This window comes from Eulemur rufifrons, chromosome 16 (assembly GCF_041146395.1).
Source record: "Eulemur rufifrons isolate Redbay chromosome 16, OSU_ERuf_1, whole genome shotgun sequence".
In the NCBI taxonomy this organism is placed as follows: domain Eukaryota; kingdom Metazoa; phylum Chordata; class Mammalia; order Primates; family Lemuridae; genus Eulemur; species Eulemur rufifrons.
In genome coordinates, this window is record NC_090998.1 from 69,335,770 (window position 1) to 69,361,658 (window position 25,889).

At 36.9% G+C, this 25,889-nt stretch overlaps 1 non-coding gene across 1 annotated transcript; it reads left to right on the plus strand.

Annotated features, from left to right (window-relative positions):
• Positions 1–23,900: 23,900 nt before the first annotated feature.
• Positions 23,901–24,007, plus strand: LOC138397697 (U6 spliceosomal RNA). Its single transcript, XR_011235828.1, has one exon. It is a non-coding gene; the product is annotated as a U6 spliceosomal RNA (small nuclear RNA).
• The last annotated feature ends 1,882 nt before the right edge of the window (positions 24,008–25,889 follow it).

Consider the following 25,889-nt stretch of genomic DNA (forward strand, 5'->3'; position numbering starts at 1 on the left):
TAAAAGTTCGGCTCAAATGAATGACCAAAGAAATGAACTATCACCTCTCTGATGATGAATTCCAAATTTATATCCATAGCCTTGTCCTTTTATTCTGATGACCTGAGGGAACTTCTTTCAGGGTCAATTTTTTTTTTTCTTTCAGATAGAAATGATGGAAAGACGCCAATTCACCAGTCATCAAAAGTAAGTCACTGAAAGCCAATATGTTGACCTATGTATTTTTGAGGACTTTGGCACTGATAGTGAGGCTGTATGAGTCTTCTTGAGCTTCCATAATAAAATGCCACAGACTGGGTGGCTGAAACAATAGATATTTATTTTCTCACAGTTCTAGAGAGGCTAGAAGTCCAAGATCCTGGTGCCATCAGGGTCGGTTTCTGGTGAGGCCTCTCTGCCTGGCTTGGAGGCAGCCACCTTCCTGCTGGGTCTTCACATGGCCTTTCCTTGGTGCAAGTGCGTGGAGAGAGATCTCTCTTTTCTCACTCTTCTTATAAAGACAATAGTCCTATCAAATTAGGAACACGCACTTATGACCTCATTTAAATTTAATTACTTCCCAAAGGCCCTATCTCCAAATAGTCACATTGGGGGTTGGAGCTTCAACATGTGAATTTTGGGAAGACACAATTCAGTTCACAGCACACACTCAATTGGTGAGCATTTTTCAGAATTCACATATCAAGGTCCTTCAGGTCTACTGAGTTAGACTTCCTGCTTTATGAAGTCCCTACCCTCAAATGGTTGTGTGTGTGTGTGTGTGAATGTGTGTGTATGAGACAGAGATGTGTATAAATGCTGGGGAAGATATAGGAAACTATGTTCATATATAACTGAGTACAAAAAAAAAAAAGAAGAAGAAATCTGCAGGGCTAGAAATAGAGAACTCAAAAGTGGAGCAAGTATACAGTAAGCAGATATTAGCCCAGGGGATTACCGAACCTGGAAATAAGTGAGAAATGTGTAAGCATGGAGTTTTAATGAAAGGAGATATAACTGGACCTGGGTGAGGCAGAGAGATGAAATTGAACCCTGATGTGTGATGGTTTGAATGTTTGTATTACCCCAAAATTCTTATGTTGAAATCCTAACCCTCACGGTGATGGTATTAGGAGGTAAAACCTTGTAGGAGGCTAGACAGAACCCTCATGAATGGGATTAGTACCCTTAGAAAATACGGTAAACCCAAGAAAGTTCTTTCACCCCCTTTACCTTTGAGGATAAGCTAGAAGGAGCCATCTGTGAACTAGTGAATGGGCCCTCATCAGCCACCAAAACTGCCTTCACCTTGGTTTTGGACTTTTCAGCCTCCAGGACTATGAAAAATAAGTTTCTGTTGTTTACCCAGTCTATGGTATTTTGGTACAGGAGCCTGAATGGAATAAGACACTATGTAAAGCCAGAATCCTACCTTCTAGCCAGTGGTAATGCTGGTACTAGTTCTACCAACTTGCCTAGCTCAGGTAGTATCAAGGAAGCTTGTCTTTTTCCCAGGACTTTGGGGAAGAGGTACCAAGGGCAAAAGACCTGAAAGAAACCCAACACAGATATATCACTATATCACTGAGAAACTGTGTGACACCAAAAGACAAAGAGAAGTCTTAGCAGCAACCAGAGAGGATAAAGCAACCAGAGAATGTACTTACCACAAACCAAGGGAGCAGGGTTCCCAAGAGAGTTACTTATAAACATTGGGTGTTTCTGCACACCCTGGCTGGATGTCTGCATAGGCAGCAGACGTGTTGATCAATACCTGCTTTTAGCTTAGCAGAGTAAAAAGAAATGGAGAGGGATGCCAGGGTGAGGTGAGGAGTGGCAGGAGAGTCATCTATTCATCTATCATGTAGCTCGGCATAGATGCCTAAGTTTCCTTGGGGGACACCTTAGAAAGTAGCTACCAGCTAGGTGAGAGCACCAAGGAGACTACCAAGTGCGGCTCCAGAGGAGGAAATTGGGATGAAGGAACAAGAAGTTGGTAAGAAGCCTATCTCCTATGATAGGAAACAGCAGTAGAAGGCCTTGTTTGGCTCTTGCAGAAACTCCCAGATGTAGCCACGAAACAGTCAGTGTTTGAATGCCTGTCACACTGAAGGCATTGACAGCCAGAGGGGTTTACAATGGAGCCTAGCCAAGAAAAGAGACTTTGCCCTTTTTCCTCTTCCATCCTCTCTGTCCTCAACACTGGTAGAGCCACAGCTTAGAGAAGAGAGAGGGGAGGGGAGCAAAAGTGCAAATACTGAGCACCCTCTTCCCCCAACACACACAGACAGTGATGAGGGCAGGGAAAGCCTTTGACTCAGATGGAGATTTAAGTTTTTAACAGTAGTAGACTAAATTTTCATAGTTAAAAGCGCCCAGAAAGTTAAAGAATTGGCTTCAGATATTAAGGAACAGGTATGGGGGATTCACTGGATCATGGTTGAAATCAGTAGTTCAAGAAAAACACCTTATTAAGTTGAGCTTGAGGCCATAGCCAAATAGGCAAATGTAATCAGAATTAGAATAAGTATGAGTGAATTGGAAGAATGAAGCAATTGAAAAATCATAGTTACATGAAAAATACCTTAGGAAGCTTTCTAGGGAGAGGGCTGAGGTGACAGATAAGGAGTTACTTTGTGATAGAGGCAGCAAAGAACACTGATTTTGAAATTTTGTAGATAAAACTGCTGAATGATTATCACCGTGAAAACCTGGCATAAGCTGTGTCTGGTCAGATATGTCTTCCTATTTCTCCTCTTGAGACCTAGAAAGGCTCATTTGTTTATGGTAATGATGAAGAAACTTCTGGGGACAGGCTGTTACAGAATCAAATTGTTCTACCTACTCTACCCATCTGGCTATTGTGCATTTTCTGGTTCCAGACCACCTGCCAAGTTCTGGCTGCTTGCTTTCTTTTTCTCTTTCGAAACCTGTGTCCTCTGGGTTCTCACTGTTTGCCCTGAACTCCAGTAACTGTGTCCTCTTAATCTTCTCCTTGCCCACCCAGTTTCTGACCCAATGATTAGACTTACTTCTCACATCTATTTATACTCACTTCTGCTTGCTTTTTGCTTAGTTTCTGACCTCATTGGCTCATCTTGAACCTTAATTATGCCTGTTTCTGAAAAAAGTCCTGGTAACTGACTTCCTTGCCGTCCCAAGATTCTTAACTTGTCTGTATTTCTGGCTTTCCCAGTTCCAAATTCTAGCGCATTTTGAATGCTTTGCTACCATCAGTCACAATCCCAGCATTAAGAGTTGTTTGTTCATTATCAATTTTGTTTCTTGTTTTATTCACTTAATTTTTTAAAAATTATATTTCTCAAATGTCTTTTTCTAATGTAAGCTCTAGGAAGTCACTCCACCATCAAACACAAAGTTTACCAAGCAAAATTGTTTTTCCTAAGAAATAGCATTTTTTTTTTATAGGACTTCAAGAACATTTCTACCTAAATAATCCGTCAAAAAGATGAAGATTTAATAATTCTAACTTGGTCAAGTTCTCTTTAGGCTTACTACTGATATAATTGTGAACCTTCTGTATTTGTGTTAATGTTTTTTGGGCTATCCCTAGTCTAAATAAAGATTAAGTTTTTATTTCTCCCATTTTCTTAAATATGGTGTGTCTTTCTTTCCTATTATTATTTGAATGCTTGTTTTGCATACATTTTACCATCCCTTTCTAACTGTGATATCCTTTCTCACTACCCTTAATATTAATTCTTCAGATCTTTAAAAATTAAATGTTGGACACTTAATAACCTCATATTCTCTCTATTTCTGTGCCTTAGATGTCTTTCTCCAGATTTCTAGAACCTTATCCATTATCATTATAAATAGAAAAATAATTAAGATGCCTCTCACATTTAACTCCTTTTCTTTTATCTGTAAGAATTCAAACAGTAAAACCAGGTATATTACATAAATATGTATATACTCTGTACTGGTTTTCCTAATATCTTTCACGTTGGACATAATATCATAAGATATTTTAATACTTGGTATAATTATCTGTATGTATGTATGCATATTTTTTCTAATTCAAATAATACAGATATGTATAGTATAAAAAGTAAAAGATCTCTATAATCACACCTCAACATAATCAGGGTAAAAAAATTGTTACGATTTATCTAAAGTGTTCTTGCTGTGGGGACATAACAGGAAGTAGAGGATATAGTGTATAGTGTCTGGTCTTGGGGAATTACACATCTAGTAGCATTGAAAAGTCATAAAACAGCAAGAAAAAGAAGTACAAAGAAATGTGTAAATATGTGACAGTATAATACATACTATATAAATTCATGCTGAAGGAATTCAAATTAACTGGAAAAATTATTAGGAGAAGGATGAATCTTAAACTTAGCTTTGAAAAGGAGGCAATGTGACAATTAAAAAGAGCCTAAGCTTTGATGTAAGGTAAGCCTGGATTTCAACTCCAGCTCTGAAATTTATCAGCCATGTGATCTTGGGCAAGTTCCTTAACTACTCTGATTCTTCAGTTCCCGCCTATGGAAAATGGGGACAACGTTCTGGGGTGGTTGTGAGGATGAAATCAGACAATGTAGATTTTCACAGTAGACACTCAATAAATACATGTTTAAATTCATCATTTACCCACATAATCTGTCACATTTTATGTTGTCTTCATACTTGCTAGTGTATATTATTATAAAAAATAATTTCCTAGAAAATATAGAAAATGTAGTTATAATCTATACAGCTTCAAAGGGAATTTTTAAATTTTATAATCCATAGTCATTGTGGAAAAGGAGGCTTTTTTAAGTTTCCAAGTGTTATGGGGGTACAAATATTTTTGGTTACATAGATCACTTTTATAATGTTTGAGTCATCATTAGAAGTGTTTCCATCACCCAGTGTTCATTGTACCCATTACATAGGTTTGCACCCATCCTGGCCTCCTCCCTCCCCCTGCTTGATTTCTGTTAAGTTTTACTTCCCCTCTATACACATATATGCACATTGATTAGTTCGAATTTAATAGTGAGTACCTGTGGTGTTTTTCCATTCTTTAGATATTTCACTTAGGATAATGGTCTCCAGTTCCATTCAAATTGTTGCAAAAGGCATTAAGTCATCTTTATTCATGGCTGAGTAATATTCCATGGTATACGTATACCACATTTTATTAATCCACTCATGAATTGATGAGCACTTGGGTTGATTTCACATCTTTGCAATTGTGAATTGTGCTGCAATAAATATTCAAGTGCAGGTGTTCTTTTTGATAAAATGAATCCTCCCCAACTCATTCTATGAAGACAGTATCATCTCAATACCAAAGCCATGAAAGGACATAACAAAAAAAGAAAACTACAGACCAATATCCTTTATGAATATAGATGCAAAAATTCCTCAATAAGATACTAGCAAACAGAATTCAACAGCACATCAAAAAAATAATCCACCATGACCAAGTGGGCTTCATCCTAGGGATGTGAGGATGATTCAACATATGTAAATTGATGTGATTCACCTCATAAACATAAGCAAAAACAAAGATCATATGATCATCTTAATAGATGCAGAAAAAACATTTGACAAAATTCAGCACTGTTTCATGATAAAAATCCTCAACAAACTAGACATAGAAGGAACATATCTCAAAATTATAAAAGCCATATATGACAAACCCAGAGGCAATATCATAAATACTGAATGGGGAAAAGCTGAAAGCATTCCCACTAAGAACTGGAACAAGACAAGGATGCCCATTGTCATCACTTATATTAAACATAGTGCTGAAAGTTCTAGCCAGAGCAATCAGGCAAGAGAAAGAAATTAAGGGTATCCAAATCAGGAGAGAGGAGGTAAAATTATTGCTTTTTGCTGACGATATGATCTTATATCTAGGAAACCCCAAAGATTCCACCAAGAGAACCCTAGATTTGATAAGTAAATTCCACAAAGTCTCAGGGTACAAAATCAATTTACACAAGTCAGTAGCATTACCATACACCAATAACAATAAAGCTGAGAATCAAATCAAAGACTCAATTCCATTCACAATAGCTACAAAAAAATGAAATATCTAGGCATATACTTAATCAAGGAGGTGAAAAATCTCTGTAAAGAGAGCTACAAAACACTGAGGAAAGGAATTGCAGATGATACAAACAAATAGAAAACCATATCATGCTCATGGATTTTTGAAATCAACATTGTTAAAATGTCCATACTACCCAAAGTGATTTATAGGTTCAATGTAACCCCCATCAAAATATGTCATATTTCATAGATCTAGAAAAAATAATTTAACACTTTGTTTGGAACCAGAAAGAGCCTGAATAGCCAAAGCAATCTTAAGCAAAAGGAACAAATCTGGAGGCATCACATTACCAGACTTCAAACTATATTATAAGGCTATAATAACCAAAACATCACGGTATTGGCACAAAAATAAAGGTATAGACCAATGGAACAGAACAGAAAACTCAGATATAAAACCATCCACATGTAGCCAACTGGACTTTGACAAAGCAGACAACAACATACATTGTGGAAAAGAATCCCTATTCAATAAATGGTACTATGAAAATTGGGTAGCCACATGCAGAAGAATGAAACAGGATCCATATCTCTCACCACTTACGAAAATTAATTTACGATGGGCAGAAGACTTAAATGTAAGGCATGAAACCATAAGAACACTAGAAGAAAATGTTAGAAAAACTCTTCTAGGTATCGGCTTAGGCAAAGAATTTATGAAGACTCCAATGGCAATCACAGTAAAAACAAAAATAAATAAAAGAGACTTGATTATATTAAAAAGCTTCTGCACAGCCAAGGAAATAATCAACAGAGCAAATAGAAAACCTATAGAATGGGAGAAAATATTCATAAGCTATACATCAGATAAAGGGCTAATAACCAGAATCTACAAAGAACTCAAGCAAATCAGCAAGAAAAAAAATCAAACCCCATCGAAAAGTGGACAAAAAACATGAACAGAAGCTTTTCAAAAGAACAGAGACAAATGGCCAATAAACATATGAAAAAATGCTCAGCATCACTAATCATCAGGGAAATGTGAATTAAAACCACAATGAGGTATCACCTTCCCCCAGTCAGAATGGCTTTTATTTAAAAGTCTAAATATAATAGATGCTGGTGTGGATTCAGAGAGAAAGGAATGCTTCTACCCTGTTGGAGGGATCACAAATTAGTACAACCTCTATGGAAAACAGTATGGAGATTCTTCAAAGAACTAAAAGTAGACCTAGCATTTGATCCAGTATCTCACTACTGGGTATTTACCCAAATGAAAAGGAGATTTTAAAAGTTTAAAGAACTTTGAAGTAGTAGAGAAGTTGAGATTTGGGTTGTATCTGTGTGGCTTATATATTACTTAAACTACAAAATCATATTTTTCTTTCAGATCATATAGGATCCTTCTATATCTAGAAGATTGATGTGATTTGGTATGTTAAGGCCAAATCAATGACTATGAAGACATGGCTAGAAAACTGGCAAGTGTTTCTGAGTAATGATTAAGCAAGAGTACATATGGTCTTCCCTGAAAACAAAGACAAGGAATTCTTTAAGAAAGCTTAAAATGACCACTGAACTCTGAACCAAGTCCAAATAATGAATACAAAGCTACCTCCTTGACAAGAAATGTTATCCCAGCAGTGCAGCTGTGAGCTAATTAAACAGCCCAGATCGTTGTGCTGAACTTTAGTACTGCATTTACAGAATTAATTTGGAGGACATGTTATTAAAGTCTAGGGTTTATCAGAAGAAGGCAGCCTCTTTTTTTTTGAGCAGCATTCAAAAAATTAACATACTGGATAAGCTGATTATTATAGATGGAGCCTATGACATCCTTCATATATATGCAAAAACTAAGCAACAAATTTCTAAGCTAAATGATGAGGCTATTGCACTCTGAAACCAAAATATAAAAATAGCACTTTAGATAATCTGAGAACACTTTCAAAAATAAATGTATACTCTATATGGCTATTTCTAAGATTTTAAAAGACATATTGATGACCACTAATATGCTAGAATGTAGCAGATGTGTATGTATTTACACACACACATATACATCTGAACTATGTAGCAGATTCTGTACTTAATTAACTTAGAAATAAATCAGTAATAATTGGAATGTATAAGGCAATTTTAAACTCGTGTGAAATATAATACCTTCCCTCTTAATTAATCTTAACAACTGGGCTTTAAAATTTATATCTAGAACCTAAATAATAAAAGAAATCCTACTTTATCAGAAAATGCTGAGGCTGTCATTATTGAAGTTATTATATATGGGCAGTAAGAGTGGAAGTAAGATACAGAGACGTTTATGACTAGAAACTTTGTTACGGCTTTAAAATATGTTACATCATTTCAAGATTCTTGTAGTAGACCCAAGAGGACATGGAGCAAGTCAGTGAATTCTTTACAATCCTATCCACTCATCTCTAAAATGCAGAGAGCAGCACTTATTTTATCTTCTTTTCAGCGCTGTAACAAAATGAGATATCAGTTTTTGAGTAGTTCAGTAACAGTAACAGGTAAAAATAATTCTGAAAAACCAGCAGGAGCCTAGATTAACACCTGATATAGATAAATAAGCCTCACAGATGAGGCAACTTCAAGAAGTTCATGGACCATTCATATAATGAAAACACTGCATGAATTTCAATTTTTTTTTTTTTTTGCAGCAAAAAACTCTTACTAACTTGTTATAACAAGTGCCTGAACAGGATCCAGTCTGAGGCACTAAGAAGGATGAGACATCAGTTTGTAAAGAGCCCCTATCAGAGCAACATGACTTCTACTAAAATAGACACCAAAAAAAAAAAAAAAATCCCATTAAATTTACAGTGAAGCTTGGTGTGAAGGAAAGGTGAAATCACCGATGCTTTATGAAAAGTTCATGGGGACAAGGCCCCAAAGAAATAAGCATTTTACAAAGAGATAACTTGTTTTAAGAAGGATAAGATGATGATGGTGTTGAAGATGAAGCCTGTAGTGGCAGACCATTTACATTAATTTGTAAGGAAAAAATCACTCTTGTTCATGCCCTAATTGAAAAGGACCTACAATTAACAACACAAACAATAGCCAACACCATAGACATCTCAGTTGGTTCAGCTTACATAATTCTGACTGAAAAATTAAAGTTGAATAAACTTTCCACTTGTTGGGTGCCAAAACCATTATGCCCGGAGCTGCAGACAAAAACAGAGCTTTCAATGGAAACTTTAATCAAGTGGGGTGAAGATCCTGAAGCATTTCCTCAAAGAACTGTAGCAGGAGATGAAATATGGCTTTATTAGTATAATCCTGAAGACAAAGCACAATCAAGGCAATGGCTACCAAGAGATTGGAGTAGTGCAGTTAAAGCAAAAATGGACCAGTCAAGAGCAAAGGGCATGGGAACAGTTTTTTGGGATGCTCAAGGCATTTTGCTTGCCAACTTTCTGGAGGCGTAACAAAAGATAACATCTGCTTAATATGAGAATGTTTTGAGAAAGTTAGCCAAAACTTTCATAGTAAAATGCCTAGGAAAACTTCACCAGAGTCCTTCTCCACCATGGCAATGCTCCTGCTCATTCCTCTCATCAAACAAGGACAATTTTGCCAGAGTTTCTATGGTAAATCATTAGGCATCCACCTTGCAGTCCTGATTTGGCTCTTCTGTCTTCTTTTTGTTTCCCAGTCTTAAAAAATCTGTAAAGGGCACCCATTTGTCTTCATTTAATAATGGAAAAAAGACTGCACTGACATGGTCAAATTCCCAGGACGCTGTGTTCTTTAGAGATGGACTAAATGACTGGTGTCTTGAACTTCATGGAACTTATGTTGAGAAATAAAGTGTATATTTTTTATTTTCATCCTTTTTTTTTTTTTTTGGACAGAGTCTCGCTTTGTTGCCCAGGCTAGAGTGAGTGCCGTGGCGTCAGCCTAGCTCACAGCAACCTCAGACTCCTCGGCTTAAGCGATCCTACTGCCTCAGCCTCCTGAGATGCTGGGACTACAGGCATGTGCCACTATGTCGGGCTAAGTTTTTCTATATAGATTTTTAGTTGGCCATATAATTTCTTTCTATTTTTAGTAGAGACGGGGTCTCACTCTTGCTCAGGCTGGTCTCGAACTCCTGACCTCGAGCGATCCACCCGCCTCGGCCTCCCAGAGTGCTAGGATTACAGGCGTGAGCCACCGCGCCCGGCCTATTTTCATCCTTTAATTCCATTTTTCCAGAACTTTTTGAAGTCGCCTCATACAACATATGCTCCTATAATTTATAAATTTTATAGATGCAAAAGGAATTAAGGAAAGCAGTGGGGTAATGTGAGGAAATTTTCCCACATATCTTTTAAAAGTTATTGTTAGTTTTCCCTTTTATTGGCATGTGTTTGTGTATGTAGTTTTTTTATTTTTATTTTTTAATTTTATTTCAGAAAGTTTTCATCTTGAATTATGAAAGTTTTAAACTTATAGATAATCATAGAAAATAATATACCAGATACCATACCTACATTTGAACTAGAGAGGCAAAGAAAATCTGATGGTAACCTTGTTAACAAGGTTAATTCAGCTGACTTTTTTTAAAAAGCAGGTACAGTATACTTACCTGCTTTTATTATTTCACATGGGTTCTACTGGAAGATTAGTTTCTAGATGAGTGATCAAGTCCTTTCTTAACACTTGAGTACCATACTTTGGTCAGGAGTTGACTTCTCTATATCCTCCAAACATTTTCCTAAATTATTCTAAGTAGGAATGAAAGACTTTCTCAAGGATTGACCTTTTAAAGCTAATTAATAGAAAACAGAAAGTTTATCAGCTCAGTAGGTTCTTCCAGTAGTTTTAACATTTTGAGCCAAGATACAGAAATTTTACAAATATACTACTCCCTAGCTCATCCAAGCCAGACACTCCTTTGAGAAGATGCTATTGTAAGCTCCTGCCCTTGTACCCCAACTATTGCTGCAGCTGGTTGATCAGTGGTTGTCTTGCCACATTAGTCTATAGATTAAAAGAAGGCTTTGGGGCAAAGATTAGATGACTTATAAAACAAAATATCAGCATTCTTTTTTGGGGGGAGGAGATAGCTTTAGGAATAAGAGATGATAGAGGAAATGAATTATTTAGAAGTCTATTGTTACCGTTAGGAGATGAATTAGATAAAATTTAGATGGTATACTAAGCAGTTTTAGAAGTACAGGGTCAAAAAACAAGATGAGATTAGACAGGAAATCTGCTCAAAAGGAGTTTGTGGTCACCAAGGCAAAGATGACCAGGATGCTGAATTACTGGAGATGTTGAGCATAATAAGAAAATAAATTTAAAGATAATAGCTGTCTTCACAATGTAGGACTATTACCTAGAAAAGGTAGTAGACCCATGCATAGATAATTTTTTGCTTAATAGAAGCAACCGCTCATGTTCATTCAACATTGAGTACCTAGCTATACTTCAGGCACTGTAGTAACACAATAGGTTCTGGGGATACAAGACTCACAGTCTAGTAGGAAAAACAAAGAAGAAAACAATTCTAATTAACTGTAATAAGTGCCAGGTATGCATGTGTGTTGTGGGAGCTTCATGGAGGAAATGATGTCTAAGTTCAATTTTGAAAAATTAGCTTGGCCATGAGAGGCAAGAGGGGAGGGCTTTTCATGTAGAAGGAATAGCACGTACAAAAGGATAGAGAGGTGTAAGAAAATACTAGCTCTTTACAAATTGCAGATTATTCAGCATGGCTGGAGCATAGAATGTAACTGAAAGTTAGATATGGAAATGAGATTGCAGAGATTGGCTAGGACCAGCGTTTTGAATATGATGGCAAGAAGTCTGAACTTTATCCTGAGGGCAGTGTGAAGCCATCATACGTTTCAAAGCAGTAGGTGACAGAATCAGATTTGTTTTTTAAAACTTACTCTGCCAGCACTGTGAATTAATGAGGGGGGTAGGGAACAACTCCACAGGAAGGCTGGACTATTTCAGTGGAGTGGTGAGGACATAAACCAGGGAAGTAGAGGTGGGGATGGAGATGAAGGGAAATATTAAGGAATTTCTATAGTATTCTGATATCAACTGAGTCATCTAGACATGAGTAACCATCTAGAAAAATTAAAAGTCTTGACATTAATGTTAATGTTAATGTTTAAAATGTGTGTATATGTCTCTTTCTCTTTCATAAAAAGTTGTAACAATATATATATAGTGAGATAACATTTTAATATTTGTTATATATTATATATAACATATATATACAAAAAGCAACAAAATAATCAAAGCCCAAAAAGGCCAATTCAATGAGTGACATAAAAGGATAGAAAACAGAACTCTCATTCTCTTTGGGCCAAATTCTTGGACAATATATAACATATATAAAAAACATATATTTGAAAGTTCTATATATACAAAAGTTTCTATATATAGGCATGTGGTTTCCATAATCCCTCTATTTGGACCAAATTCTAAAGATTTAGGTTAAAATAGATCTTGGATTTGATATAAATCTCTCTCTACTAAGGCATTTAGTCCATCTGAAGCTAAAAATTGTCACATTCAATCAATAGCCATTAATGATGATTGGAAGGGAACTGATTTGGAAAGGAGCCAAATGGCAAAATCAATTTCCAAAAAGAAGCAAAGCCTTTGTAATAAATACACAAAGCACAATTCGGTAAGCAGAAAAAATAAGTGAGGCCAAAAATGGCCAATTTAGTGAGTAATATCTTACTCACTGTTAGAAAATATCAAACTCTTATTTCCTTTGGGCCAAATTCTTGGAGAATATTAGGAAGAGCTGTTTTTGGTGCCTTTCCGTTTCCCCTTTGCTGACCTTTCTGTATCATCTTTTGAACACCAAGCACTCTCTTGCTGCCTAGGCTCCCTCTTTCTGGTCTGCCCTGGCCTCATTTCCCAACAGACCTAGGGTCTTTCTTTCCATGCTGTAAACCTAAAGAACCTAAAGTGATGGGTAATGGTGTGAATTTCAGGCACCTCAATCAATGGGAGACATATTTTTAGTTAGAGAGCAAGCACCCCTTTGGGTGGTCCTCCAATCATAGAACATACAAGGAGCTGCTTACATTTGTAACACTTTCCTTCCAGAACGATCCAGTATAATATTATACCTGAGTTGCCATTCAATTGTGTTCCATTGTACAAATATTTATCTCTCTACTTGGGCCTTAAGAAGTAAAAAGCACATATAGCAATTGATCAGTTCACATTCTTGCTAGGGTGATGACTCAGGGCATTCATAAGCATGTGACTTTCAGACTTTCTCCTGTCACTTTTCTACTGTATCTCATTTAGTGTATGTGCTAATCACAAAAATCTCAAGTGCAATAATTTGTGAAATTTTCTATGACTGTAAAGAGGTGTAGAATTTTAATACTCTCCATGGACAAAAGTCCATTCTCTTCTGTTGTTTTTTGTCTCCTTATTTGGCTGCCAAACTTGCTATAGTAACTTAATGAGCAAAGAGTAAACTATTATCCCTTTAATTGATCTCCACTGGTTAATTCATAGGGAGCTTTTAGAAATGTAATTATTACATAATTAAATGAGATTTGTGACTCCTTTATAAGTCATTGCCCATAAAAGGCTTTGTTTGATAATCACAGGTACCTCTTCCGTTGCTCTGTGTCCACAGCACAGTCTGACCCTCAGAGATTGCTTTCCTAAAGTCTTGGTTTTCCATGCTTCTCTTTAAGTTCTCTCTGAAATCTGCTCTCTTCAAGTTCCATATGCTTCTGCTCTTCTCTTCAATTATAAAAAAACAAAAATAGCTTCATAATTTTTAATATTAGAATCACAAGACTTTGTTTCCCTACTCGTTTATCTCTTACTTCTGTAAGTCTCATATTTTCTATTGCTTTAGAGAAGTCCTCCTACTCCAAGATTCAATACTCTCATTTGTAGCTTAGGCCATTAGAAAAATGTATGCTAGGGAACAATTTTGGTCTTTAAATGTGGTATTTGTAAATATAGCATTATTAGAAGTCAAGAATGTTTCTGTCTTCTGTGTTTGTCATGTCTTTGTCTAGGCTTCTATGCTGTACTATTCTTCATTTGACCTCCAGCTATTTTTTCCTCCTTCTTTTTCTTCTAATAGCTCTGAGCTTTCTCCTTGGGTCACCATAAGCTGTCCTACTGCTTCCCTTGTCTAATGGTACAATTATGTTCTGTATACTTGGACCGCCTGCCTGCTCTCAAGTTTGTTTCCCATCCTTATTCAGAAAGTACAAAACCTGAGAATGGTAAATGCAATTGATGTTCTTTGTTATTTGATAGGCAAGTAACTCATTTAAGCCTTAAAATAGTAGTGTAAATTATTATAGATAACAGTTATAAGTGGCTGAGTGCCAATCTTGTGCTTTTAGCTGTGGAAAGGAAATCATTTTCCTACAAAACTGTGGCTATACACTGTTGGTAATAAAATATTCATGCTAATCATATTGGTAAGATTGTGAGAGTCAGAAATACCGATATCCTAATATCATGATTTCCTTCCCTATGATACTTAGTAGAACATGGAGCTAGATATGAATCTAAAACATTTTTCTTCCCAATATTATTTTATAGGTCATGCTAATTCTAATTTTAACTAAAAAGTAAGAATTTTCTAAAACTATTTCTATTACCAGTGAAAATTTGTATTGATGGCTCCCTACTACTAATTTGTCAGTGGTAACCTTGCCTTTGTTAAAAGAATTGATTCTATTGTTCACAATAGGTAGGGCAGAAACTAAACTGACTAGAGAGACAGATAAATCTAAATTTCTGGAGCACTATTTTTTCTGTCAGTATAAATATTTAATTATGTCATAAAAAATTCTTCTGAAAAATTGTGACACAAAATGGGATTGATTCTCCCTGTAAGTAGGGCACTAGTTATGTATCTGAGAAAGGAACTAACACTTTTTAAGTCTAAGTGACGGGTCTATTCTAGGCACTTTAAAATATTCTCTTTAATCTTCACTGTATTCAACAAACTAGATATTATCATCCCTATTTTACAGATGAGTAATTAAGGCTAAATAACTTGCGCACAATCGCACAGTTAGTATTACAAAGAGTCAAGGTTATGACACACGGCTGACTCTAGAGCTCATGTCCCTTTTCACCTTCTTAAAATAGGTCCCTCCTGCTCATTCTCTGGGAGAAAATTAGCCTTGCAATATATTATAATGCCTACCTTGAGAGCCCTGTGGTTTGGTGGGTAAGAGTGTGAGCTCCAGGGTTAAAACATCTGGGTTCAGAGCTCAGTCCTATCACTCATTAACTGTGTAATCTTGAACATTGCTTCTTGCCTCTGTGCCTCAATTTCATCATCTGTGAAAAGGGGGTGATTATAATGATATCCACTCAATAGTGTGGGTTATCAAGACCAAATGAGAGAATACATATTCAGTTCTCAATAAAGTGGTTGATACATAGTAAATGTTTAACAGAGATTTTCCAGGAGTTTGATCTCCCTATAAAAGTTGGTCTTTTTGTGAGTAGAGAAAAGATGTATGGGTTGTAAATTCTTTTCTTCCTGCCTACTTATGTCTGGCTCATTTAGTAGTCAGTGTTCTGTTTTAGATCCCTGTATGATTATACATATTCATTTTTTTCCTTTCATACACTGTAGAAGATTTAAAAATGTCCATAAATTCTTTGCTAATTCTTCCTTTGAGAGAATTCTCCTTACTTTGAATATATGTTACATTTAGTGACTTACTTGATGAATAGAATATGACAGAGTGGGACTTTTGAAGCTAAGAAACAGGAATTGCCTCTTCTGCCCACATCTCTTTGAATGCTCTCTGAGATCTCTCAACCACCATGTAAGAAGTCTCTGCCATGTTGGAGAGACCATGTGTAGGTACTTTGGTCATCAGACCTAATTAAGTCCAGTCTTCTAGTCACCTCTGCCAAGGTTTCAGAAATTTAAATAAAGCTGTCTTGGACTCTCCAGATCAATCTGGTCCTCAATTGACAGAAGAATCTCCCAACTAAGCCCTGCCCTAATTCCTGACCCACAAAGGCATGAGATATAATGAAATGGTTATTGTTTTAAGCCACTAAGTTTTGTAGTAATTTATTACACAGCAATGGATAATGGACCATGCATTTATTTATTTTAAAAGAAACTGTTGTTCCAGCAACTGTTCTAGGTGCTGGGAGATATCCATAAACAACCTTAGCAAGGCTGCTGCTCTCATGAAGGTTGCTGTATAAGTCAGGGTTCTCCAGAGAAACAGAAGCAATAGGATAGATAGATACATAGGTAGAAGATTTATTATGGGAATTGGCTCATACAGTTGTGGAGGCCAAGAGGTCCCACAATCTGCTGTCTGCAAGCTGGAGAACAAAGAAAACTGGTAGTGTAATTCAGTCTGAGGCCAAAGGCCTGAGAATTGGGGGGCAGGAGGGATGGGTTGATAGTGTAAATCCCAGTGTGAATCTGAAAGCCCAAGAACCAGGAGCTCTAATATCTAAGTGCAGGAGAAAATAGATGTCTCAGCTCAAGCAGAGAAAGTGAATTCACCCTTACTTTCTTTGCCTTTTTATTCTATTCAGACCCTCAACAGATTGGATGATGCCCACTCACATTGGGAGGAACCATCTGCTCTACTCAGTTCACCAATTCACATGCTCATCTCTTCCAGAACACCCTCATAGACACACCCAGAAATAATGTTTTACCAGCTATCTGGATATCCCTTTGCCCAGTCAAGTTGACACATAAAATTAATCATCACAGCTGAGAGAGATGGACAATAAGAAAAATAGACAAACATATACATTCATTTCAGATATTAATAAATATTATGGAGTAAAATAAAGCAATGTAGAAAGAGACCAACCATAGTAGATATGTGGGACTATCTATATTGGCTGGTTAGGAAAGACCTCTCTGAGGACAGCTCATTTGAGCAGAAATCAGAATGAAGTTTTAGCAGTAGTAGCAGCAGAGCCAACATGGGCGCAGGGCCTCCCAAGGTGACTCATTTGACGGAAGCATCATTCATTTGGATGTTTAAATGATGCTTTTTTTTTTTTTTTTTGAAGAAACACTTGCATTACTTTACAATCATGTCATATTTTTGTGGGTATTCATTCAGGTGAGCTTGATCTCACTTGCTGCCCATCTTTTAAACTATCTTCTATGCTCCATTGAGTCCTTCAAATATGTTTTCCACTCCAAATTTCTGACTGACTTTTTAATCATCTACACCCAAAGGTTTCCCCAAGCCCTAAAACTCTGTTTATTCTAAGATGAGTTAATTTTCTCCTTTTCCAAAATTACTTCTCTTGTAATCCCTGCTTAATGAGTGATATTATCACCAGCCTAGTTACCAAAAGTAAAAACGTGAAAGTTATCTTGTATACCTTCTGTTTCCTCGACACTCACAATCAATTTTTTTTAATCAATTCTTATTGATTCTACTTTTAAAATATATCTTAGATTTCCAATCACCCTCCCCCATTACAATTGCTTTGATTCAGGATTTTATGTCTTTTGCTAGACTATTGTCTCTTCTGCCTGGAATGCTCTACTCCTCCCTGACTCTATGGTGAACACATTTTTCAAGACTCAGTTTAAGCTCATGGCTTCCATATTCCATAGTATCGGGGTCATGCCTCTGTAGTAGTCTTAACCATATTGTAGTATTATTCATTTATATTGAGGTCTGTATTCAACTATATTTTTCACAGCTTAGTATAGTACACGGCATTTCATTTGTTCATTCATTCAGCAAGTATATAATAAACATGGGACAGGCAGTCTGCTTGATCCTGATACAACCAAACAGGTAAGATCTCAGACCTTGTAAGACATAACAATAAAATGAGAGAGACAGATAATAAAATAAATTATTACAGTAAAGTGCAATAAGCATAATAATAGGTGGATGACAGGGTGCCATAAAAATATGTAATGTAATCATATGGGATTAGAAAAAGGTTTTCCTTAGGCAGTAACATTTAATCTGAGACCTGAAAGATGAGTTAGAGTCAGCCAGATTTAGGGATGGGAAGGTGGGATTAGGAAGAAGAATATTCCTTTCAGAGGAAATATCATATGCCATGACCTAGAGATCACAGAGAAGTAATTGAAGTCTTGAAGGGATTGAAAAAAACACTATAAAGCTATCAGTCAATATTTATTGCATAAATAAGATCTGGGGAGCATTTGTAATGCTGAGTTTTCTGAAGAACATGAAACTCTTTTTGGTTAAATGGTACAAAAAACTTTTAAAATGGTTTGTGGACTTCCCTGTACTCTTAAACAGAAACCACCTTGTTTCACTTTTATTTAACAATTCAAGCTAATCAATAATTGCATTAATGCAACAGCCATTGTTAGTTGCCTATATTCATATCCATTCCAGTCTCTCTTCTCCCTTGTTAAGAAAACCTGATTTTATTGGGGCTGTAAAATACTCTGTCTCAGGCAATGTCTTAGGATTTCTTTAGAGCTGTGATATCCAATGTGAGTAACCACTGGCCACATTGGCTACTGAGCATGCGAATTGACATGTCGTAAATGTAAACCATACACCAGAGTTTAAAAAGTAAGTATAAAAATGTAAAATATCTCATTAATAATTTTATATTAATTGCATGTTGAAATAATTTGGATATGTTGGATTAAAATATATTATTTAAATTCATTTCCCTGTTTCGTTTTACTTAAAAATATGCCTACTAGAAAATTACTTATGTGCCTTGCATGAGTATCTATCTATTAGAAAGCACTGATCTAGGTCATTAAAACAATCTTGCTTTTCTTTTCCCTTTCCCATCCTCCCTTAAAGGAAAGGATGGCTATGTTACCTAATTCTGGCCACTGAGATCTGAGCAGAATTCTGCTGGAGGCTTCTGGGAAAGATTTTTTTTTTAAAGGTACTGAAACTGCATTGCCCCTTTTCTTTCCATTTCCAGCATCTTTCTACATTGAGTTGTGGGTATGATGGTAAGATCTACCTCAGTTTTTTTAAAAAGCTATTTTAAACCATTTTTTTAATGCTCAATATTTATATGGGAGAAAGGCCAAGAGTCGAACAGAGATTTTTGTCTTTGAAAACATTGATTTATTGCTGCCATGTAGGAAAAATGACACCCTATTTATTTAAACTACTATTGTTTCCACATTCTGTTCCATATGGCAAGATGAATTATTAACTGATATAATTGTATCTGGTACTATCTTCAGGGTGGATTGGATTGCGTGAAACCACTCTGCCTGTTCTCAGCACCCTATGACTGCTATGTACTTATGTCTGCTTTTTAAACTAACATTTTTTAAAATTATCTTTTGTTGGATGAAATGTTCTGTAAATGTCAGTTAGGTCAAGTTGGTTTATAGTGTTGGTCAAGTCTTCCATATCTACACTGATACTTTGTGCATTTATTTTATCAATTATTGAGAGACAGGTGTTGAAATCTTCAACTATAATTGTGATTTGACTATTTCTCCTTGCAGCTGTATTTTTTTTTTTGAGACAGGGTCTCACTCTGTTGCTGAAGCTGGAGTGCAACAGTGCAATCATAGCTCACTGCAGCCACAAAACTCCTGGGTTTAAGTAATCCTCCTGCCTCAGCCTCCTGAATAGCTAGGACTATAGGCACAAGCCACCCTGCCCAGCTAATTTTTAAATTTTTTTTGTTGTAGGGAGGGAGTCTTGGTATGTTACCCAGGCTGGTCTCAAACACCTGGCCTCAAGCAATCCTTCTGCCTCGGCCTTCTAAAGTGTTGGGATTATAAGCATGAGCCACTGTGCCTGGCCAGCTTCATGTATTTTGAAGCTCTGTTATTAGGTACATAAAGATTTGGGATGGTTATATCCTCCTGATGAATTGATGCCCTTTATCATGATAAAATGACCTCCTTTATCTCTGATAATATTTTTGTTCTAAAAATCTACTTTGTCTGATATTAATATAGCCACTCCCACTTTCTTTTGATTAATGTTAGTATGGTGTATTTTTTCTCATCATTCTATTTTTAACCTATTTATGTCTTTATATTTAAAATATATTTCTTATAAGTAGCAAATGTTTGGGTTCTGCTATTTTATTCAACCTGACAATCTTACCTGCTAATTTGGGATATTTAGGGTAGTCACATAAATGTTTGATAGAATTTGCCAGTGAAGCTTCACAAATTTCATTAACCTCAGTAGCACCAAATTTCAATCTCTTTTTCCTCCATTTGGCAAAAGACTGTTGCTCAATGTTTGGGTTCTACTTTCTTGTGCTGGGTTGAGAAAGTGTCCTCAGGTAGAAACATAGGAAGAAGGGAGGGTTCACTTTGTGTTTTCCTGAAGTCAAGGATCACAGCCACGCAGGCCAAGTTGTCCAATGCCTGAAAACCCTTGCTTCATGTCTTTTATCTAGTTTTATGCTTGTGTATAGCTGAAGCATAAATCCAGCCACACACAACCATAGTCAGGACTGAAGGTAGAGTGATGTTTTGTAATGAAAATCCCATTGTGTCAGTTTTTGGCTCTAAGCTCTCTACCTAAGTTGAGAGTCACCTTATTCAGAGGAAAATTCAAATTATTTTCTATAGCCAACAAGACCCCACATGAGCTGGCTCCCTACTTACCTATCTATTCTCATCTTCTCACCATCTTCTCCCTTACTTTGCTGTAGCCATGCTGGCCTTGCTATTCTTTAACATACGAAGCTTTTCTACTTGTTCCCTCTACCTGTAAAGCTTTTCCCCCAGATCCTCCCATGATTTACTCACTCACTCCATTCATATCTTGGTTCAAATGTTACCTTCACAGAGTGGCTTTCCCTGAACACTCTGATGGAGAACTGTATCTCCCTAACATGTTTTATGTATGTTCATAGCTCGTAGCACTTTTTGGAAGGCAGCTATGCTCACCACTATACCGACAATGCGCTTAGCACTTTTTGAACTCATATTATATGTTATCTAATGTCTTCCTGACATTCACAACTTCCTGTTGCCACTTGCCAACTGTCTTTGTACTTCCAGACAGCTATAGACAATATGTAAATTAGTAAGTATGGCTCTCTTCTAAGACAATTTTATTTACAAATAAAAGTGGGCTGTAGTTTGCCAACTCCTGGTCTAGGTAATCAGTATGTTGTGTCTGACTTACACAGATATGACCTAAAGTTATTTCATGTGTAAAGATGACCTCTTTTATAAGCAGGACAGTTCTTCCGAGATAGCTATTACAGACAGCACTGGTGTAATCGCCAGACCTTCTCTATTGTCTACTGCAGAGATTTTGTATTTAAGAAAAAAAATCCTTGTGTTATAGGAGCTTGTGCCCCAATCCTATGGCAGAAAAATATCCCAAGCTTTTCAAAAGACTTTAAGGGTAATGTTAAAAATACATCATTCCCATTTTGGGCTTCTGTGATATAGCAATTAGGAATGCGTTCAGCTGTAAGCAACAGAAAAGCAGACCAGCAATGACTTAATCACAAGTACATTTTTTTTGTTTGTTTTCTTAATGAAAGTCTGGAGGTAGGTGGAAGTTCAGAGATTCAGTGAGGACACCGGATCTTTTCATTCTACCACTCTCAGCTTGTTGGCTTTTGTTTTTCAACTTAAACTCTCATGAGGACAAGATGGCTGCCACAGCTTTGAGCATTATGTCCTTACACAAGTGTCCAAAACAGAAGGGGATTGAAAAGAGCAAAAGACCTTACCCTTATATCTCGCCTCTTTTATCATGAGAGAAAATCTTTATCAGAAATCACCTAGCAGATTTCCCTTATGTTACTGAGCGGAACTAGGTTACTTACCTCTGCTTAGATCAATCACTGGCAAAAGGGAATGGAGCTTCTATGACTGCCTTAGACCAGGGGTTGACGAACTATGATCTGTGGAGCAAACCCAGCCTGGGTCCTGTTTCTGTAAATAAAGTTTTATTGGAACACAGCCATGCCCATTCATGTTCGTATTGTCTGTCTATGGCTATTTTTGTGCTACAATAGCAAAGTTGATTAGTTGTGACAGAGGCTATGTGCCCTACAAAGCCTAATATATTTACTGTCTGGCTCTTTACAGAGAAACTTTTCTGTCCTCTGGTTTAGGCTATGATTCATCCCCTAAGGCTGGCCACAAAGTAAGGATTCTCTAAACAAAAAGAAGCAGGGATGACTCTTAGGAAGGCAACTAATAGTGACCCCCATTATCATTTATAATCATTTATATGATAAATTAATGAAAACAACAACAGATGGCCAACAGATGTACTCTTTGAAAACCCTTTTTCAGATTCTCAGTTTGACCCTCTTGTTTCTGTTGCCCTTCTACCCAAACCTTACTAACATCCCCGATCTTTGATCTCTTCTCTCTCAATTCTTCCTTTCAGCCTTTAGGAATTTAAGAAGAATTCTTCAGAGTCAAGGCACTGGAGGGAGTGTAGTCTGGGATGCAATTATTGGGTAAAACTGAATTTCAAATTTTTCTAATTCTGCAACATATGATAAGGATGCCTCCTCTTGTCACATTACTCTGAGTCTGCTTTCCTTCCCTGGCAGGGCCTTGTGGGCTTGACAGTGTTTTCTTTGGGGTCTGAGCTGCTCTCCTCAGAGCTGAGAGAGAACATTGGAAAAAAAATGTTTTAAAGAGATATTGGTGAGCAGTTGGAAGATATACCACCCAATGTTGGTAAAAAAGATGTTTCAATGTTTTGGAAAGTTTGAAACAGATGAGAGAAAGACACACTGAAGGAATTTTCTGAGCTCCATCAAGTTCAAGTTCTATAACTGTGTGCTGCGTGTGAGTTTGGACTGTGGCCAGTTGAAGGAGACTATGAGAATAGGTACAATTTTTTATAGTTTATATTGCCACACACTTACCTACTCCTTTACACTGCTCCCCCAAACCTACAGCTTTTCGTCTAGGTGTAACGACAGAAGTGTTTAGAAATAGAGGTGCTGGAAGAGGAGTAAGGGTCTAGGATGTGAAGGAGATGGTCTCTCTTTGTCCAATAGCCACTAGAAGTTAGTTTCAACTTTTCAGATCTGAGCTTATTGAGATGTTTAACCCACAGTTTGATGAAAAATTCAACCAGTGTGAAATTTTGGAATACAGAATATGTAGGAGTTAGGACATACAGACCTTCTATGACCCATTTTGTGGCTGAAACTTCAATTCAAAGAAGAAACAATTCAACTGAGTTGGTCTAATTGTGCTTTCTCTTTCCTGGGAATAATAGCCCTGCAAGGGCAGGGGAGGATAAATAAGGGCTTCCAGGGCTTGACTTAAAAAAATATACCTATGTAAGCCCCTGGACCTCTCAGACCTCCCACATCCCCTTGCTCATGCTCTCTCCATGTGGCTGTTGAAGATCTGCTCTCGTTGCAGCTGTCACTCTCCACTCTCCTACCCCTGTTCACTTGGCTCTGGTCCATCCGCCCCTCCTCTCACTGCAGCTGCTACCGCTTCTGCTCTCACAGAGGTGTGGAAGGGTTTTCTCCTCACCACTGCTCACAGCTCTGCTTTAGGATCCCAATGTTAGTCTGCCTCTTAGTTCACAGGCATTCTGCCAAAGAATCTGGTGCATTTCCTAAGGGCTGGGTGGAAGTGAATTTGAGTGACACAGTCATATATCTTTCCTAAAAAGTTTTCTCTTCTCACCACTAATAATAGGTATCAAAAGGATTCTAGACATCTTGACCTTCTCCTACTTTAGGTGGGGTGGGACATCTTCCCTTTTCTTTTTGAGTGGAAGAGTATCAATTGTGGTTTCCTGGGCTTTCCATCTCAATATTTCTTTCAAGAGCACAAACAGGTTCTTGAACATGTAGAACTCTTGGAAGCCTGTCATTTTACCCCAAATTTCCAAACCGAGTGTGGTGATTAGATTCTTCGTTGCTTCTCATCTCTTCTCAATATACTTAAAGTAAAGCCATTAATATGTTAAACCTTGGTTTTTATTGTGCTTGCTTCAGCAGTACGTGTACTAAAATTGGAATGGTACAGAGAAGATTAGTATGGCCCCTGTGCAAGGAGGACATGCAAATTCATGAAGCATTTCATATTTTTAAAATAATAAAATCCTGTTATTTGTGGCCACATGGATGAACTTGGAGGACATTATGTTAAGTGTAATAAGCCAGGCATAGAAAGACAAATACCACATGCTCTCACTCATATTTGGAATTTAAAAAGTTGTTCTCACAGAAGTAGAGAGTATAATAGTGGTTACCAGAGTATGGGGAGGGGAGAGAAGAGAGATGGTAAGAGATTGATTAATGGGTACAAAGCTACAGTTAGATAGGAGAAATAAGTTCTGGTGTTTTATTGCATGTAGGATGACTAGAGTTGACAGTAAGGTATCGTATATTTCAAAACAACTAGAAGAGAGGTTTTGAATGTTCTCATCACAAAGAAATATTAAGTGCTAAAAATGATGGTATTGCTAATTACCCTCTTTTGATCATAACACAATGTATACATGTGTAATGGAAACATGTTGTACTCCATAAATATGTATAGTTAATTAATTAATTAAAAAATTAAAAACCACTGGTTTTTATGGAATTGAAGAAATAGTTCTATGCATTTTCTAACACACCACCTATTCCCTTCCTATTCAGAACATCTCAGCTTTAACACATACTGGCAGACTTAGGACCGTGGAGGAGGTACTAAAACATGGGGTTTGGGGATTGGAGGTAGGCGGAGGACCAACATTTATGGCTGTGGGATTCAGTAATTTATTCACTTATTGAACTTTTAGTAAACATTTGCTACGTCTAAGATAATATGTTAATGAAACTAGAGAATACAAATGTGCAAGAGGCATAGGTCATGCTTCGAACACTACAGATGCTTCAAACAGTACAGAGAAGGGCATAATTTGATAAAACTTGGTGTAACTCTGTGTGCTTCAATTATAAATTTGGAAATCTTCCCCATAGAGATGATATTTGAAGTTTCACAAGAGGCTTTTATTTATTTAGTCAACAAAAATGTATTAGAACCTTATATGGTTGACACTGTTCTGGGTACTTATAAAATATGAGTAAATGGGAATGGGGAGTTATTGTTTATATTTATAGAGTTTCAGTTTTGCAAGATAAAAAGAGTTCTGGAGATGGATGGTGGTGGTGGTGGCACAACACTGTGAGTGTTCTTAATACTGCTGAACTGTACACTTAAAAATGATTAAGATAGTAAATTTTATGTGACATGTATTTCACCACAATAAAAATTGAAGAAAATAACAAAAATAAATAAATAATTTAAAAACAAGAGTAAACAAAAAAGATCTTTGCCTTTATGGAGCTTAATCTAGCAGGGGGAGGTAGACAAGGTACAATTTAATTATTTACACATTAGAAGGTGGTAAGTGCTATAGAAAAAAGAAATCTGAACAGGTTAAGGGAGCTGAAGCATCCTGAGGTAGGTTGCTATTTTCAATAGGATTGCCAGAGTAGGCCTTCTCACTACTTGACCAAAGACATGGAGATGATGGAATTAGCCACATAAATATCTGGGGAAAAGCATTCCAAAGCAGTGGGAGGGAACACCCGGCGTAAAAGTCCTAAGGTGGAAGCATGCTTGGCATGTTCTGGAGACCTCAAGGAGGCCAGTGTAGCTGGGACAGGCTGGGGCAGGGAAGGGTGGATTGTGGCAGCAGTTGAGGTACAGGGGTTAGGGGAGGTCAGATCATGTGTTCTTTAGATCACTGGAAGGACTTTGGGTTTTACTCTGAGGGAAATGGGAACCATTGGCAAGGTTTTAGGAAGAGGAATGGATTATGTGACATATTTTAAAAGGATAATTATATATGGGGAAAATAGACTCAAAGTGGTAAGAGAAGGAGCAGGAGACCTGTTAGAAGGCTGTTGTATTAGCCTTTGGGTGAGAGATAGTGGTACCTTGAACTAGCAGGTAGTGGTGGTGGGAAATGGTTAGGTTT